The following is a 15,385-nucleotide window of genomic DNA, read 5'->3' on the forward strand; positions in this document are numbered from 1 at the left end:
ATGGCCTTGAACACATTGAATGTCATCTTTTCATTGTGTAATCTAAGGGTGAGGTCACCCTTTTGAACATCAATGACAGCTCCAGCAGTGGCCAAAAATGGCCTTCCCAAAATGATGGAAGTTTTGGCGTCTTCCTGCATGTCCAACACCACAAAATCTGCTGGGAATATGAAATCTCCTACTTTTACTAGCAAATCCTCCACTATCCCGTGAGGGAATTTGAACGATCGGTCTGCCAGTTGTAGAGCCATTTTTGTTGGTTTAGCCTCCTCAATTTTCATCTTTCTCATCATAGCTACTAACATCAAATTGATGCTGGCCCCTAAGTCACAAAGAGCCTTTTCTACTGTGATTTCTCCTATAATGCAAGAGATCTGAAAACTCCCAGGATCCTTCAGTTTCTAAGGTAGTTTATGCTGAATGATAGCACTGCACTCTTCAGTTAGTATCACAGTCTCATTATTCTTCCAGCTTCTCTTCTTAGTCATTAGCTCCTTCAAAAACTTGGCATAAAGTGGCATTTGTTCTATGGCTTCAGCAAATGGTATGTTGATTTGTAGCTTCTTGAAGATTTCCAAAAATCTCAAGAACTGGTTGTCATCTTCCTTTTTCTTCAATAGCTGGGGGTATGGAGTTCTTGAGACGTTGAGTTGGGGTATCTTTTTCTCTTTCTGCAAACTTGGCGTGGAGGGTTGCATTCCATCTTGCTCCTCTTCCTTTTCAATTGAGCTTTCTTCTAGTGGTTTTTGGGGATGTTCCTTCAGTTCCTTCCCACTCCTAAGTGTGATAGCTTGACACTCCTCCCTTTTGCTTGAATGGGCATCATAGCAAAAATTGTGGTTCGGAAGCTGCTTAAAAAGATAGCTAATTTGTGTCTCCAGTTTTGTGATGGCAGCATTTTGATTCTGCATGTTTGACTGCACTTCCTCTCTGAATGCTTTACTGTCTTGAATGTCTTTGCATATTCCTTCAATGAAGGTTTCAATCTTAGAGAGCTTGTCATCAATTGATGAGTGATTCGGAGCAGATGTGCTGTTTTGGTTTTGATAAGTATGTGGAGAAGTGTTGTTGTGGGGCTGTTGAGATGTCCTCTGGGTGAATTGTTGGTGAGCTGCATTATTGTTGGAGTTGTAACGTCTCTGGTCTTGGTTTTGATCTTGCTCACTTCCCCACCCAAAGTTCGGATGATTTCTCCATCCAGGGTTGTAAGTCTTGGAGTATGGATCATAGTTTTTCCTTGGTGAATTCCCAATGTAGTTGGCTTGCTCCTGACTCCCTTCTGCTTCTTGGTTTACTACTTCTTGTGTTGTTGATGAAGTGGAGATTGCTGCTACTTGGTTCATCTCCATCTTCTTGGTGAGGTCAGCCAGCTGCTGGGTAATGAGCTTGTTTTGGGCCAACAGAGCATCCACATTGTTTAGCTCCATCACTCCGCTTGTATTCCCTCTTTCGGAAGCATAGAAGTAGTCGTTTTCTGCTACTGTTTCAATAACATCTATGGCTTCCTCAATGGTCTTCTTCTTGTTCAAGGACCCTCCAGATGAATGGTCTACTGCCTTCTTTGACTCATAAGAGAGCCCTTCATAGAAAATGTGCAGCTGGACCCATTCGTTGAACATGTCAGGTGGACACCTCCTTGTTAAGTCTTTGAACCTCTCCCATGCTTCATACAGAGTCTCACCATCCTGTTGCCTGAAGGTTTGAACCTCAGCTCTCAGCCTATTGATTCATTGAGGAGGGTAGAATCTTGCTAAGAATTTGTTCACCACATCCTCCCAAGTTGTCAAGCTCTCCCTTGGGAAGGATTCCAGCCACTTGGCTGCCTTGTCTCTGAGTGAGAAGGGAAATAAGAGCAATCTATAGGCGTCAGGATGAACACCATTAGATTTCACTGTGTCACATATTCTCAGGAAGGTGATCAAATGTTGGTTGGGATCTTCTTGAACACCTCCTCCAAACGAACAGTTGTTCTGAACAAGGGTGATGAGCTGTGGTTTAAGTTCAAAGTTGTTGGCATGGATTGTTGGTTTTTGGATGCTACTTCCACAATTGCCTGGGTTTGGATTAATGTAAGAGCCCAAAACTCTTCTATCCTCCCCAGCATGATTTGCTCCACCTCCTCTGCCATGGTTGTGAATCTCTTCTTCATGATGATTTTCCATGTTTTCTTCCATGTTTGGTTCAAAGTATTCCTCAAACTGTTCCTCTTCTTCTTCAACACCAACTACTCATTTTTCTTTTGCCTCCCTCCTTAGTCTAAGGAAGGTTCTCTCTGGTTCAGAATCAAAGGAAGTTGAAGCTCCGCTTCTTCTCCCTGTCATACAACCAACAAGTACAAGTAGAGAATATAGGTGCATACAGTATTTATGTCAGAATTGATGTTAGTTGTGGGTGATGCAATATATCAAACAGTTAGTAGGTTAGCAAACAGAATTGAAAATAACAAAGAAAAACAAAAGAGTAGATGGAGAAGGGAAGAAGTTTAACTAAAACAAAAAGTAAGTCACTCAAACAGAAAAATGAAATTCACAAAATAAAATGCTCAATCTAGTGATCTTCCAATCTAATCATTGTTGATGCACAATCAATCCCCGGCAACGGCGCCATAAACTTGATGCACGGAAAACTTGTCTCTCAACAAATCTCCCTTCGGCAAGTAAAAACTCACAATAGAATGAGGTCGAATCCCACAGGGATTGATTAATCAAGCAACTTTAATTAGAAGAATGTTCTAGTTGAGCGAATCCAGAATTTGGGTAGAAAGTTGCAGAAAATAAAATGGCGGGAATGTAAATAACAGAAAAGTAAATGCTAGAACTAAAGGACTGGAAGTAAATGACTGAAAATAAATTGCAGAATTGTAAATGGGAATGGGGGATGTGCTCATAAAAGTAAATCGCAGAAATTAAAGAGAATGGGTGAGATTAGAGATGGGGAGTTCATTGGGCTTAGGAGATGTTGCAATTCTCTGGATCAAGTTCATTTTCATCTCTTCCTCAATCAATGCACTCATTGATCTCCTTGGCAATCTTAAGTGATTGAATTACAATTCCTTGCAATTCAATCTCTCAAATCATGATCAATAGCCAATTCCTTGGTCAATTGCTCATGAGAAGAGATGAAGTATGGTCACTGATTATACCACATGCATTTCCCAAACCAAGTATTGAGAGGGTTACAGTCACCTACCCATCCAAACCCAATTTGGTCCAGCATGAGAAAGCATTTCTAGCTTGATCTCTTCATTCCTCTTCCAAGGTTCAAAAGAGATCCAAGTTTGAATAGCTTCTCTTCCAAGATAACTACTCAATTGGATGAAGATTGAAAGCTTTCAAGTAAAATCAAGAGGAAAGATAGAAGAAGAACAATGAAAATTAGTATTGATCCATCAAATTACAACAGAGCTCCCTAACCCAATGAAAGGGGTTTAGTTGTTCATAGCTCTTGAAAATGAAAACAAACATGGAGAATACATCATAAACTAGAAATTGCAAAGAAAGTAAAATACAGAGAGTGGTTCTTCAGCCTCCAGAACTATTTTACAATTCAAAGCTACTCCTATATATACTACTCTTCTCAGCTTCTAGTTCATTCTTCAAGTCTTGGGCCTTTGGATCACGAGTTTGAAGCAGTTCCTTTCTTTATTTGGGCTTGGCTTTACTTGCAGAGAGAAAGTGCAGAGTGGGCAGAGACTTAAGCTCAGGGCGTAAGGAGTGTTAATCATTTAGTGAAAGTCCAAGTTCGGGAACGTTAGTGACACTTAACATTGTCACTAACGTTCCAATGCACCCCTTTTGCCTTACGTTAAAACCCACGTTAACTAGGTTAACATGGCTTTTAACGTTGCCTTGTCAATCTTTGAGAACGTTAGTGACACTCAACATTGTCACTAACGTTCTAGTGTGCCCCTTCTTGTCTCACGTTAAAGCTCACGTTAACTAGGTTAACGTGGCTTCTAACGTGGCCTTTGCCATCCTTCGAGAACGTTAGTGACATTCAACATTGTCACTAACGTTCCAATGTGCCCCTAGGTCTCACGTTAGAGTCCACGTTAACTAGGTTAACGTGGCTTCTAACGTGGCCATCTTTTAGCCATCCCAACGTTAGTGACAATGTTGAGTGTCACTAACGTTGGCTCATCTTTCATTTCTCATCGTTAGCTTCCACGTTAACCAAGTTTACGTGGAAGTTAACGTGACTCTTGGGGGTTGTGTGGTTGCTTCAACGTTAGTGACAATGTTGAGTGTCACTAACATTGTCGACAACTCTTCATTCTCTACGTTAGTTCCCACGTTAACCAAGTTAACGTGGGAGTTAACATGGTACTTAGCACCATAGGCCAACGTTAGTGACAATGTTGAGTGTCACTAACGTTGGCTTCTCTCCCTCCCCCTTAACGTTAGAGGCCACGTTAACGTGGCCACTTATGAGTGATTGCCAATGTTAGTGACAATGCTGAGTGTCACTAACGTTGGCTCAACTTCTTTTCTCCACGTTAGAGTTCACGTTAACTTGGTTAACGTGACTCTCTAACGTGGGCATTGATGGCTTTTTGAGAGTGTTATTGGTAATCACTTTTCTCATTAATCTTTGCAAGTTACCTCCCCTTTTCTTGCTCCTTTTTGGTCCTGAAATCAAGCAACAAAGTGCATCAAAGCTCTAGTCCAAGTCATGAGTAATGCAACATAATATTTGTCACTAAACTTATGCAAAATCCTCATGAAATCATGTAAAATGCACAATGTATGCTTGAGTGAAGGCATAAGTGAATATTTACCCAAAACTAGCTTATTTCCTAAAGAAATGCATGAAACTAACCTAAAAATAGTAAAGAAAAGGTCAGTGAAACTAGCCAAAATGCCCTGGCATCAGGTGCACACCATTGGTTTTGACAGTGTCACAAATCCTCAAGAAGGTGCACAAGTGTTGGTTAGGGTCTTCAAGTGGCCCTCCTCCATAAGAACAATTATTTTGAACCAAGGTGATGAGTTGTGGCTTTAGTTCAAAGTTATTTGCATTAACATTTGTGGTAAGAATGCTACTCCCACAATGTCTAGGATCTGCACATGTGTAGGAAGCCAAAACTTTTCTCTGTGGTGGGTTATTGTTGTTATTGGATGCTCCTTCAGCTCCATTTGGTGGATTTGTTAGGTGTTCCTCCATATCCTGGAACTCTTCTTCTGACTCCTCTTCTCCAACAATTATTTTCCCTCTTTCAGCTCTTCTTAATCTTCTGAGGATTCTTTCGTCTTGTTCACAAAAAGTGGGTGTAATTCTCCTTATACCTGACATACAACCAAAGCATAAGAATCACACAACACCAGAAAGGAAATAACACTTCAATCCACGGCTGAAGTGAAATGTTAGTTAGCTTAAGCAAAAATTCAAACAGTTAGCGTGTTAGTCAAAAGTTAAAGAAACGGAAAAGAAAAAGTGCTTGATCTAGATCTCCACTTCACTTAATCATTGTCAATCTATTTCAATCCCCGGCAACGGCGCCAAAAACTTGATGTGTGGAAAACGATCCAACACAAAACTCACCGGCAAGTGTACCGGGTCGCATCAAGTAATAATAACTCATGTGAGTGAGGTCGATCCCACAGGGATTGAAGGACTGAGCAATTTTAGTTTAGTGGTTGATTTAGTCAAGCAAACAGAAGTTGATTTGAGTGAATTTTTGTTCAACAAGAATTAAATTGCATAGAATGTAAAAGGGAATGGGTAATTTACAGGAAATTAAAGAGAAGAGAAAATAAAAGTGCTGAATCTTAAAGAACAAGAAATTAAATGGCAGAAACTTATAACGCAAGAAATGTAAATTGCAGAATCTTAGAGTGCAAGAAATGTAAATGGATCAGGGATGTGGGATTACAAGAATTAAACAAAAGAACAGTAAATCTCAACACATAGAAGAGTAGAATATGACTTGAATTGAACCGGATCTAAAATGGTAACGTAAATAAACTTGAAAAGCATTCAACAGAGAAAATAAAATGATGACTCCAGATCTCAGGATCCAAGAGACTAGATAACCAAGTCTAGATCTCAATGCCTTCTTAGATCCAAATTGAGAATTCAATTGCAAGAAAAGTAAAGATCCAGCAGTATAAGAAAAGAAGTGAAATCACAAATTCTCAATGATGCAGTAAATCAAAACAGAAAGAGATCTCAAGGTGAGATTGAGATAGAATTTCCTCAATTCTTCAACCCAAGATTCAAGACAAGTGTAAATGAAATTTAAAACAAGAAAACTAAGAGGAAGAGAATTCAATTCTCCTTCTCCAAGACTCAGAATCTCAAAATAACTCTCAACCAAAAACTCTCCAAAACTACCCAGTAAAACTAAAAAGGAAAAAGCTCTCTCGAAAACTTAAATTCTAAGCTATTTATCCACTCTCTTAAAATGATCTTCAAGCCTTGAATTGGGCCCTTGCTCTTAATGGAATTGGGTTGACAGAAGCCTCTGTTGATTGCCCTTGGAGTTGGAAAGAAACCCACTTGTGAATTGGGTCAGAACCGGGCCATGAACCATTAAAGCTTGAGTCAAAGTTTGAGGTAAACTTTGACTCAAGCTTTTTGTAGCAAATTGCCTCCCGTGCTGTCATCCACGTTTGGCTTAAAGTTTGAGGTCAAACTTGAGCTCAAACGTGGATCCTCCCTTGCATGTTCTTTGGCCAGCGTTTGGCCCAACGTTTGAGGCAAACGTTGGCGCAAACGTGGCTCAATCAAGCTTTCAATCAGGGACTCTTCTTCATACTCAAATGGCGCCAACGTTTGACCTCAAAGTTTGAGGCAAACGTTGGCGCAAGCTTTTTGCTCCCTGGGTCTTCTTTTTGTGGCGCCAACGTTTGACTCAAAGTTTGAGGCAAATGTTGGCGCAAGCTTTTTGCTCCCTGGGTCTTTCTTTTTTTGCTCTGAGGGTGCCAATGTTTGACCTCAAGTTTGAGGCAAACGTTGGCGCAAACTTTTGATGCCTCCAGGGTGAAGTCAAGCTCTTCTTCACGTTTGAGCTAAAGTTTGAGGCAAACTTTGGCTCAAGCTTTTTATCCTCTCTTGCTCTTTGCCATTCCTTCTTTCTTCAACCCTCTTCAAAGCTCTTTTCACCTATCATCAATCAATCAAAAACATCAAAGCTATGCTCAAAATCATGAGATTGTTTCTCTTTCATAATATATGATAATTATTGCACAAAATCTCATGAAAATGCATTAATTTAACCATGGTTGATTGAATCAAAGGAAACATGAAATTCTACCCAATTGGCTTACTTATGGCTCAAGAAAGTGCATAAAATCTATTGAAAACAAAAGAAAAAGACTAGTGAAACTAGGCTAAGATGACTTGTCATCACAATCATTCTGAACTTCAAAGGATAAAGTGAGATGCCAAAACTGTTCAGAGGAAAAAAGCTAAAAGCCCCGCTCATCTAATTAATATTGATCTTCATAGATATTTTTGGAATTCATTGTATATTCTCTTCTTTTTATCCTATTTGATTTTTAGTTGCTTGGGGACAAGCAACAATTTATGTTTGGTGTTGTGATGAGCGGATAATTTATACGCTTTTTGGCATTATTTTTAGTATGTTTTCAGTACATTTTAGTTAGTTTTTATTAGGTTTTTATTAGTTTTTAAATAAAAATCACTTTTCTGGGCTTTACTATGAGTTTGTGTTTTTCTGTGATTTCAGGAATTTTCTGGCTGAAATTGAGGGACCTGAGCAAAAATCTGATTCAGAGGCTGAAAAAGGACTGCAGATGCTGTTGGATTCTGACCTCCCTGCACTCAAAGTGCATTTTCTGGAGCTACAAAAACTCAATTAGCGCGCTCTCAATTGCGTTGGAAAGTAGACATCCTGAGCTTTCCAGCAATATATAATAGTCCATACTTTGCCCGAGATTTGATGGCCCAAACAGGCGTTCCAAGTCAGCTCAAGAATTCTGACGTTTAACTCCAGAACTGGCACAAAAGCTAGAGTTAAACGCCTAAACTGGCATAAAAGCTGGCGTTTAACTCCAAGAAATGTCTCTACACATGAAAGCTTCAATGCTCAGCCCAAGCACACACCAAGTGGGCCCCGGAAGTGGAATTTTACAATAAACACCCTAGCTTACTCATTTTCTGTAACCCTAGGTCACTAGTTTACTATAAATACTACTTTCAGTGATTCATATTGTACCTCATGACACTTTACACGTTTCTTATTGTACTCTCTATGGCATGAGTCTCTAAACCCCATTGTTGGGGGTGAGGAGCTCTGCTGTTCTTCATGAATTAATGCAATTACTACTGTTTTCCATTCTATCATGCTTGCTTCTATTCTAAGATATTCATTCGCACTTCAACCTGATGAATGTGATGATCCGTGACAATCATCATCATTCTCACCTATGAACGCATGCCTGACAACCACCTCCGTTCTACCTTAGATTGAATGCATATCTCTTAGCCTCATGATTCAGATCAGAGTCTTCGTGGTATAAGCTAGAATTATTGGCGGCCATTCCTGAGATCCGGAACGTCTAAACCTTGTCTGTGGTATTCTGAGTAGGATCTGGGAAGGGATGGCTGTGACGAGCTTCAAACTCACGATTGTTGGGCATGTGACAGACGCAAAAGGATCAATGGATCCTATTCCAGCATGATCGAGAACCGACAGATGATTAGCCGTGCGGTGACAGCGCATTTGGAACGTTTTCACTGAGAGGACGGGAAGTAGCCATTGACAACGGTAATGCCCAACATAAAGCTTCCCATGGAAGGAGCCTTGCGTGCATGAAGAAGAAGATAGTAGGAAAGTAGAGATTCAGAAGACAAAGCATCTCCAAAGCCTCAACCTGTTCTTCAAAACTGAATAACAAGTATTTATTTCATGTTCTTTTACTTTTTACAATTAAATCTGAGAATTATTGATATCCTGACTAAGAGTTACAAGATAACCATAGCTTGCTTCAAGCCGACAATCTGCGTGGGATCGACCCTTACTCACGTAATGTATTACTTGGACGACCCAGTGCACTTGCTGGATAGTTGTGCGAAGTTGCAAAAGTGTGATTGTAATTTCGTGCACCAATGTCCCCATACCAACTGGTGTATGGAAAGGCTTGTCATCTACCATTGGAGCTGGAACACAAAGCTCTTTGGGCTCTCAAGCTGCTAAATTTTGATAGCACTGCTGCTGGTGAAAAAAGGGTCTTGCAACTGCAAGAAATGGAGGAGTTCAGATCTCAAGCCTATGAAAATGCCAAGATTTATAAAGAAAAGGCACAGAGAAGGCATGACCTCCATTTAACACCCAAAAGCTTCGAAGAACGACAGCAAGTGCTCCTCTACAATTCCAAATTAAGACTCTTCCTTAGGAAACCCTAATCAAGGTGGTTAGGATCCTTTCTTGTCACAAAGGTCTCGCCGTATGGGCACTTAGAAATCATGGAGGAAAGTTCAAAGAGGAAGTTCACTGTTAATGGACAGAGGCTCAAACACTACATGGGCAACATGGGGAAAAACCCCAAAGTGAAGTATCACCTCAAGTAATGGAGGAATCGTCGAGCTAGCGACGCTAAAAGAGCGCTTCGTTGGGAGGCAACCCAACCTAAGGTAGTTCTCTTTTCATTTGCATTTTAATAAAAATCACAAGTAGTTTCCCCCGTATTGTGAGGAGCTAAGTTTGGTGTTACACACCAAAACAATACAAGAGTGAGTGTGTAATTCTAAGTTTGGTGTTCCACCAAAGATTTCAGTTAGAATCACACTACACTCCTTCAAGGGCAAATTGCTAGATCCAACCAATCAGGGAAACCACTTAACAGTAGTTAGTTTCTAGTTGTCTTGCTGATAACAACACATGAGATTTACTGCATGCATTCAACCTGCTGTATTAGGAAAGGAACTAAGTTTGGTGTTCACACACCAAGTTAAGTTCCGAAATGCACAAGCATACATGCATACTAACTATCTCTCAAGTGCTTTGGGGACAAGCAACTTCCAATAACTTTGCAGGGATTCAATCAATCTTTTGGAAAAACAGTGCACCATCATCCAAGGAAGCGAGGAAAGATGCAGAAGCTATGGAGGATGACAACAAATGGGTAGCTGGAAGTCATCACCAAAAGGTTGTATTGTTACTTGATTCCATATGCTTGGAAATAATCAATTTGGAAGTCTGAATGTGCCCTTGATTAATAGTCACTCTTTAAGCTTAATGCACTAGAATTTGATGTTTGTTTTTGCTTAGGTCTATGCTTGCTAGTCAAGTTGCCTGTTTTCATTTTCATCTTGCTTACTGTATGCTTGTCCTTTTAAGCTAAATGATGCATGAAAACTTGTCTCTCAACAATTTTCCTTCGGCAAGTATACTGAATTGTCGTCAAGTAAAAACTCACAATAGAGTGAGGTCGAATCCCACAGGGATTGATTGGTCAAGAAACTTTAATTAGAGGAATGTTCTAGTTGAACTAAGCAGAACTGGATTTGAGATTTGCAGAAAATTAAATGGCGAGAAAGTAAATAGCAGAAACGTAAATGCTGGAAATAAAGAGCGGAATATAAATAGCGGAAAGTAAATTGCAGAATCTTAAATGGGAAGGGGAGTATAGCATGAAAGTAAATAGCAGAAAGTAAAGAGAATGGGTAAGATCAGAAATGGGGAATTCATTGGGCTTAGGAGATGTTGCATTCTACGGATCAAGTTCATTTTCATCTCTTCCTCAATCAATGCATTCATTGATCTCCTTGGCAATCTTAAGTGATTGAATTCCAATTTCTTGGTAATTTAATCTCTCAAATCTTGATCAATAGCCAATTCCTTGGTCAATTGCTCATGAGAAGAGATGAAGTATGGTCACTGATTATACCACATGTATTTCCAAATCAAAGTGTTGGTAGGATGATATGTCACTATATCCATCCAAACCCCAATTTAGTCTAACATGAGAAAGCATTTCTAGCATGATCTCTTCATTCCTCTTCCAAAGTTCCGAAGAGATCCAAGTATGAATAGCTTCTTTTCCAAGATAACTACCCAATTGAATGAAGATTGAAAGCTTTCTAGTAAAATCAAGAGAAAAGATAGAAGAAGAATAATGAAAACTAATATTGATCCATCAAATTTACAACAGAGCTCCCTAACCCAATGAAAGGGGTTTAGTTGTTCATAGCTCTGGGAATGAAAAGCATAGATGGAGAATACATTCTGAGAATTAAACTAAAAGTTGCAGAGAAAGTAAAATACAGAGAGTAGTTCTCCAATTTCCAACCCACTCCCTTTTTGATTCAAAACTACCCCTATATATACTACTCTTCTGATCTTCTAGTTGGTTCTTCAAATCTTGGATATGGGCCTTTGGATCTTGAGTTTGAAGCAGTTATCTTCTTCAGTTGGCTTAGCATTACTTGCAGAGAGAAAGTATGAAGTGGGCAGGGACTTTTAGCTTAGGACGTTAGTGGCGTTAACGTTAAGCGAAAGTGTGGGTTCGAGAACGTTAGTGGCAGTCACCTTTTTCACTAACGTTCCTAACCAAAGGATAATTCATGTTAACTTCAACGTTAGTGGCACCAACGTGACCACTAACGTTGCCTCTTGGTCCTTCGCACACATTATTGGGACTTACCTTTTCCAATAACGTTGAGAATCCTCCCTTCTCTACGTTAGAGTTCACGTTAGTGTGGCTAATGTGACCTTTAACATAGGCTTGCCAAATCTTCGAAAATGTTAGTGACACTTACCTTTGTCACTAACGTTTCAAAACGCCCCTACTTCCCACGTTAGAGTTCACGTTAACTAGGTTAACGTGGCTTCTAACGTGGTGGTGATAGCCATCTCCAACGTTAGTGACAAAGGTTGGCTCATCATTCTTTCATCCACGTTAGCTTCCACGTTAACTAAGTTAACGTGGGAGTTAACGTTGTTTATAGTGGCTCATTCCAACGTTAGTGACAAAGGTGAGTGTCACTAACGTTGGCGATTCTTGCTCCCTCCATGTTAGCTTCCACGTTAACTAAGTTAACATGGCAACTAACGTGGCTCAAAGTGGCTTAGTCCAACGTTAGTGACAAAGGTGAGTGTCACTAACGTTGGCCATTCCTTTGCTTCCCCACGTTAGAGTCCACGTTAACTGAGTTAACGTGGCCAATATGAGCTTGGTCCAACGTTAGTGACAAAGGTGAGTGTTACTAACATTGGCTTCATTTCCTTCTTCCACGTTAGAGTTCACGTTAACTTAGTTAACGTGACTCTCAACGTGGGCTATGATGGCTTCGATTACATTATTGGTGATTACTTTTCAAATTAACGTTGCAAGCTAGGTCCCATTCCACGTTAGAGGTCACGTTAGTTAGACTAACGTGGCTGCTAACGTGGTTCTTCCTTGCTTCCTTTGTCCTGAAATCAAGCAATAAAGTGCATCAAAGTTCTAGTCCAAGTTATGAGATATGCATCATCCCATTTGTCATTCAATTTATGCATAATTCTCATGAATTCATATAAAAATCACAATGTTTGCTTGAATCAAGATGTAAGTGAAATTCTACCCAAAACTTGCTTATTTCCTAAGAAAGTGCATGAAACTACCCTAAAACCATAAAGAAAAGGTCAGTGAAACTGGCCAAAATGCCCTGGCATCACTAAATAAAAAGAAAAAAAGAGATGTTATGAAAGACCAGAGTAATGTTCAAGTTGTGGAGTAGGTTCTTAAATTTGTGGTGTAGTAATCACTTAGCTAAGTTGGTTCACCAACAAAGTGGGAAGGCAACTATCTGTCCTGAATCATATATTTGAAACACACCCCATGAGACTAGCTAAATAATAAGATTCTAATAAGAAAAAGGAAAAAACAATGAGGGTTAAAAAAGAAAGAAAAGTTAATAAAGAATAAGGCTAGGCACCAAGGGCTTGAATCTTGAGGGATGTGTTTGTGGTGCTCTTGTAGCTAGGATCTGCTTGGATGAATAAGTTCTTAGGAGTGCTTCATCACTTGGTAACTTGGGTTAACTAACCCGGGATTATCAACTAAAAATCCACTATCAAGAGCAACCTTGCTACAGAACATTTAGTAACCAAAAGAGGTGCTGGACACAAAGACCTCAAGGAAAGAAAATGACAAACCATGTGCCTGTGGTGTGCATGTATGGGGGAGAGAGACTTGAGGGAGTAAGTCCTTATGGGTGTTTCAACACCTAGCACCTTGAACCAACTGGTTCGGGAGTGTTGGCTGAAAGCTTATCTTAAAGAGTCGCCCCCTCACAGAACACTTAGCCTAAGGAAGAAATAAACCTTGGAAAGGCAAAGGGATCAGTAAATAAAAGTCTCAAAGGGTGCAATCAAGTGAGTATTCCAAGGCATGATAAAGGTCTGAAAGCCAGTAAAGGAATGAACCTAAGTTGCTATGCATGAAACCCCATAAAACCAAGAGCATGACTTCCACAATAATGATTCATTCCTCTTGTCATTTCATTCGTCATTCTCTTGTTCCAGTACTTGCTTAGGGACAAGCAAGCTTTAAGTTTGGTGTTGTGATGCCAGGGCATTTTGGCCAGTTTTACTGACCTTTTCTTTATGGTTTTAAGGTAGTTTCATGCATTTTCTTAGGAAATAAGCAAGTTTTGGGTAAATAATCACTTACATCTTGATTCAAGCAAACATTGTGAATTTTACATGATTTCATGAGAATTATGCATGAATTAAAGGACAAATTGAATGATGCATGTCTCATAACTTAGATCAGAGCTTTGATGCACTTTATTGCTTGATTTCAGGATAAAGGATGCAAGGAAGAACCACATTAGCAGCCACGTTAGTCTAGCTAACGTGACCACTAACGTGGAATGAAGGCTAGCTTGCAACGTTAATGAGAAAAGTGATTGCCAATAACGCCTTTGTGAGCCATCATAGCCCACGTTAGTTGCCACGTTAACTATGTTAACGTAGAAGCTAACGTGGAAGAGAAGTAGAACTCCAACGTTAGTGGTAAAAGTAAGTGCCACTAACGTTCCAAAAGGGGCAATTGGCCACGTTAAGAGCCACGTTAACTTAGTTAACGTGAGCTCTAACGTGGAAGAAGAAGATGATGCCAACGTTAGTGACACTCACCTTTGTCACTAACGTTGGACTAAGCCCATATTGGCTACGTTAAAAGCCACGTTAACCTAGTTAACGTGGACTCTAACGTGGAGGGAGCAAGAATCACCAACGTTAGTGACACTCACCTTTGTCACTAACGTTGGATTCAGCCACTATGAGCTACGTTAGTCGCCACGTTAATTACATTAACGTAGAAGCTAACGTGGAGAAAAGGGATGATGAGCCAACGTTAGTGACACTCACCTTTGTCACTAACGTTGGAGATGGCTATCAATACCACGTTAGAAGTCACGTTAACTTAGTTAACGTGAACTCTAACGTGGGAAGTAAGGGCGTTCTGAAGCGTTAGTGACAAAGGTAAGTGTCACTAACGCTCTTCGAGATTTGGCAAGCCTACGTTAAAGGCCACGTTAACTATTCTAACGTGAACACTAACGTAGGGAGAAAGGAAGCTATTCATACTTGGATCTCTTCTGAACCTTGGAAAAGGGATGAAGAGATCATGCTAGAAATGTTTTCTCATGTTGGACCAAATTGGGGTTTGGGCGGATATGGTAACATATAATTCTCCCAATACTTTGATTTGGAAATACATGTGGTATAACCAGTGACCACACTTCATCTCTTCTCATGAGCAATTAGACCAAGGAATTGGCTATTGATCTGATTTGAGAGATTGAATTACCAAGGAATTGGAATTCAATCACTTAAGATTGCCAAGGAGATCAATGAATGCATTGATTGAGGAAGAGATGAAAATAAACTTGATCCGGAGAATGCAACATCTCCTAAGCACAATGAATTCCCCATTTCTGATCTTACCCATTCTCTTTACTTATTGCCATTTACTTTCATGCTAAACTTCCCTTCCCCATTTAAGATTCTGCAATTTACTTCCCGTCATTTATTTTCTACTATTTACTTTCCCGCCATTTAATTTCCTGCAATTCTCAACTCACTTTTTGCTTAGCTCAACTAGAACGTTCTTCCAATTAAAGTTGCTTGACCAATCAATCCCTGTGGGATTCGACCTCACTCTACTGTGAGTTTTTACTTGACGACAATTTGGTATACTTGCCGAAGGAAATTTGTTGAGATACAAATTTCGTGCATCACAAGGGTGACATAAAAGGGCAGGTTTATTTGGGATAAGTGAGCAAAGAACAAGTAATGGCCTCAATCATATGCAAGAATGTAAATACATTGAATATTGGACATATAGAATGAAACAAAGTAAAGTCTGCAATTATAGTAAAGAAGGGAGAAACACACAGGAATGAAAACGATGGTTAAATAATGTAACCATGC

General features: G+C 39.8%; 1 non-coding gene across 1 annotated transcript; it reads left to right on the plus strand.

Annotated features, from left to right (window-relative positions):
• The first annotated feature begins 1,617 nt into the window (after window positions 1–1,617).
• LOC112782030 (small nucleolar RNA R71) lies at window positions 1,618–1,721 on the plus strand. Its single transcript, XR_003192774.1, has one exon. It is a non-coding gene; the product is annotated as a small nucleolar RNA R71 (small nucleolar RNA).
• The last annotated feature ends 13,664 nt before the right edge of the window (window positions 1,722–15,385 follow it).

Source organism: Arachis hypogaea, chromosome 19, assembly GCF_003086295.3.
Source record: "Arachis hypogaea cultivar Tifrunner chromosome 19, arahy.Tifrunner.gnm2.J5K5, whole genome shotgun sequence".
Taxonomy (NCBI): domain Eukaryota; kingdom Viridiplantae; phylum Streptophyta; class Magnoliopsida; order Fabales; family Fabaceae; genus Arachis; species Arachis hypogaea.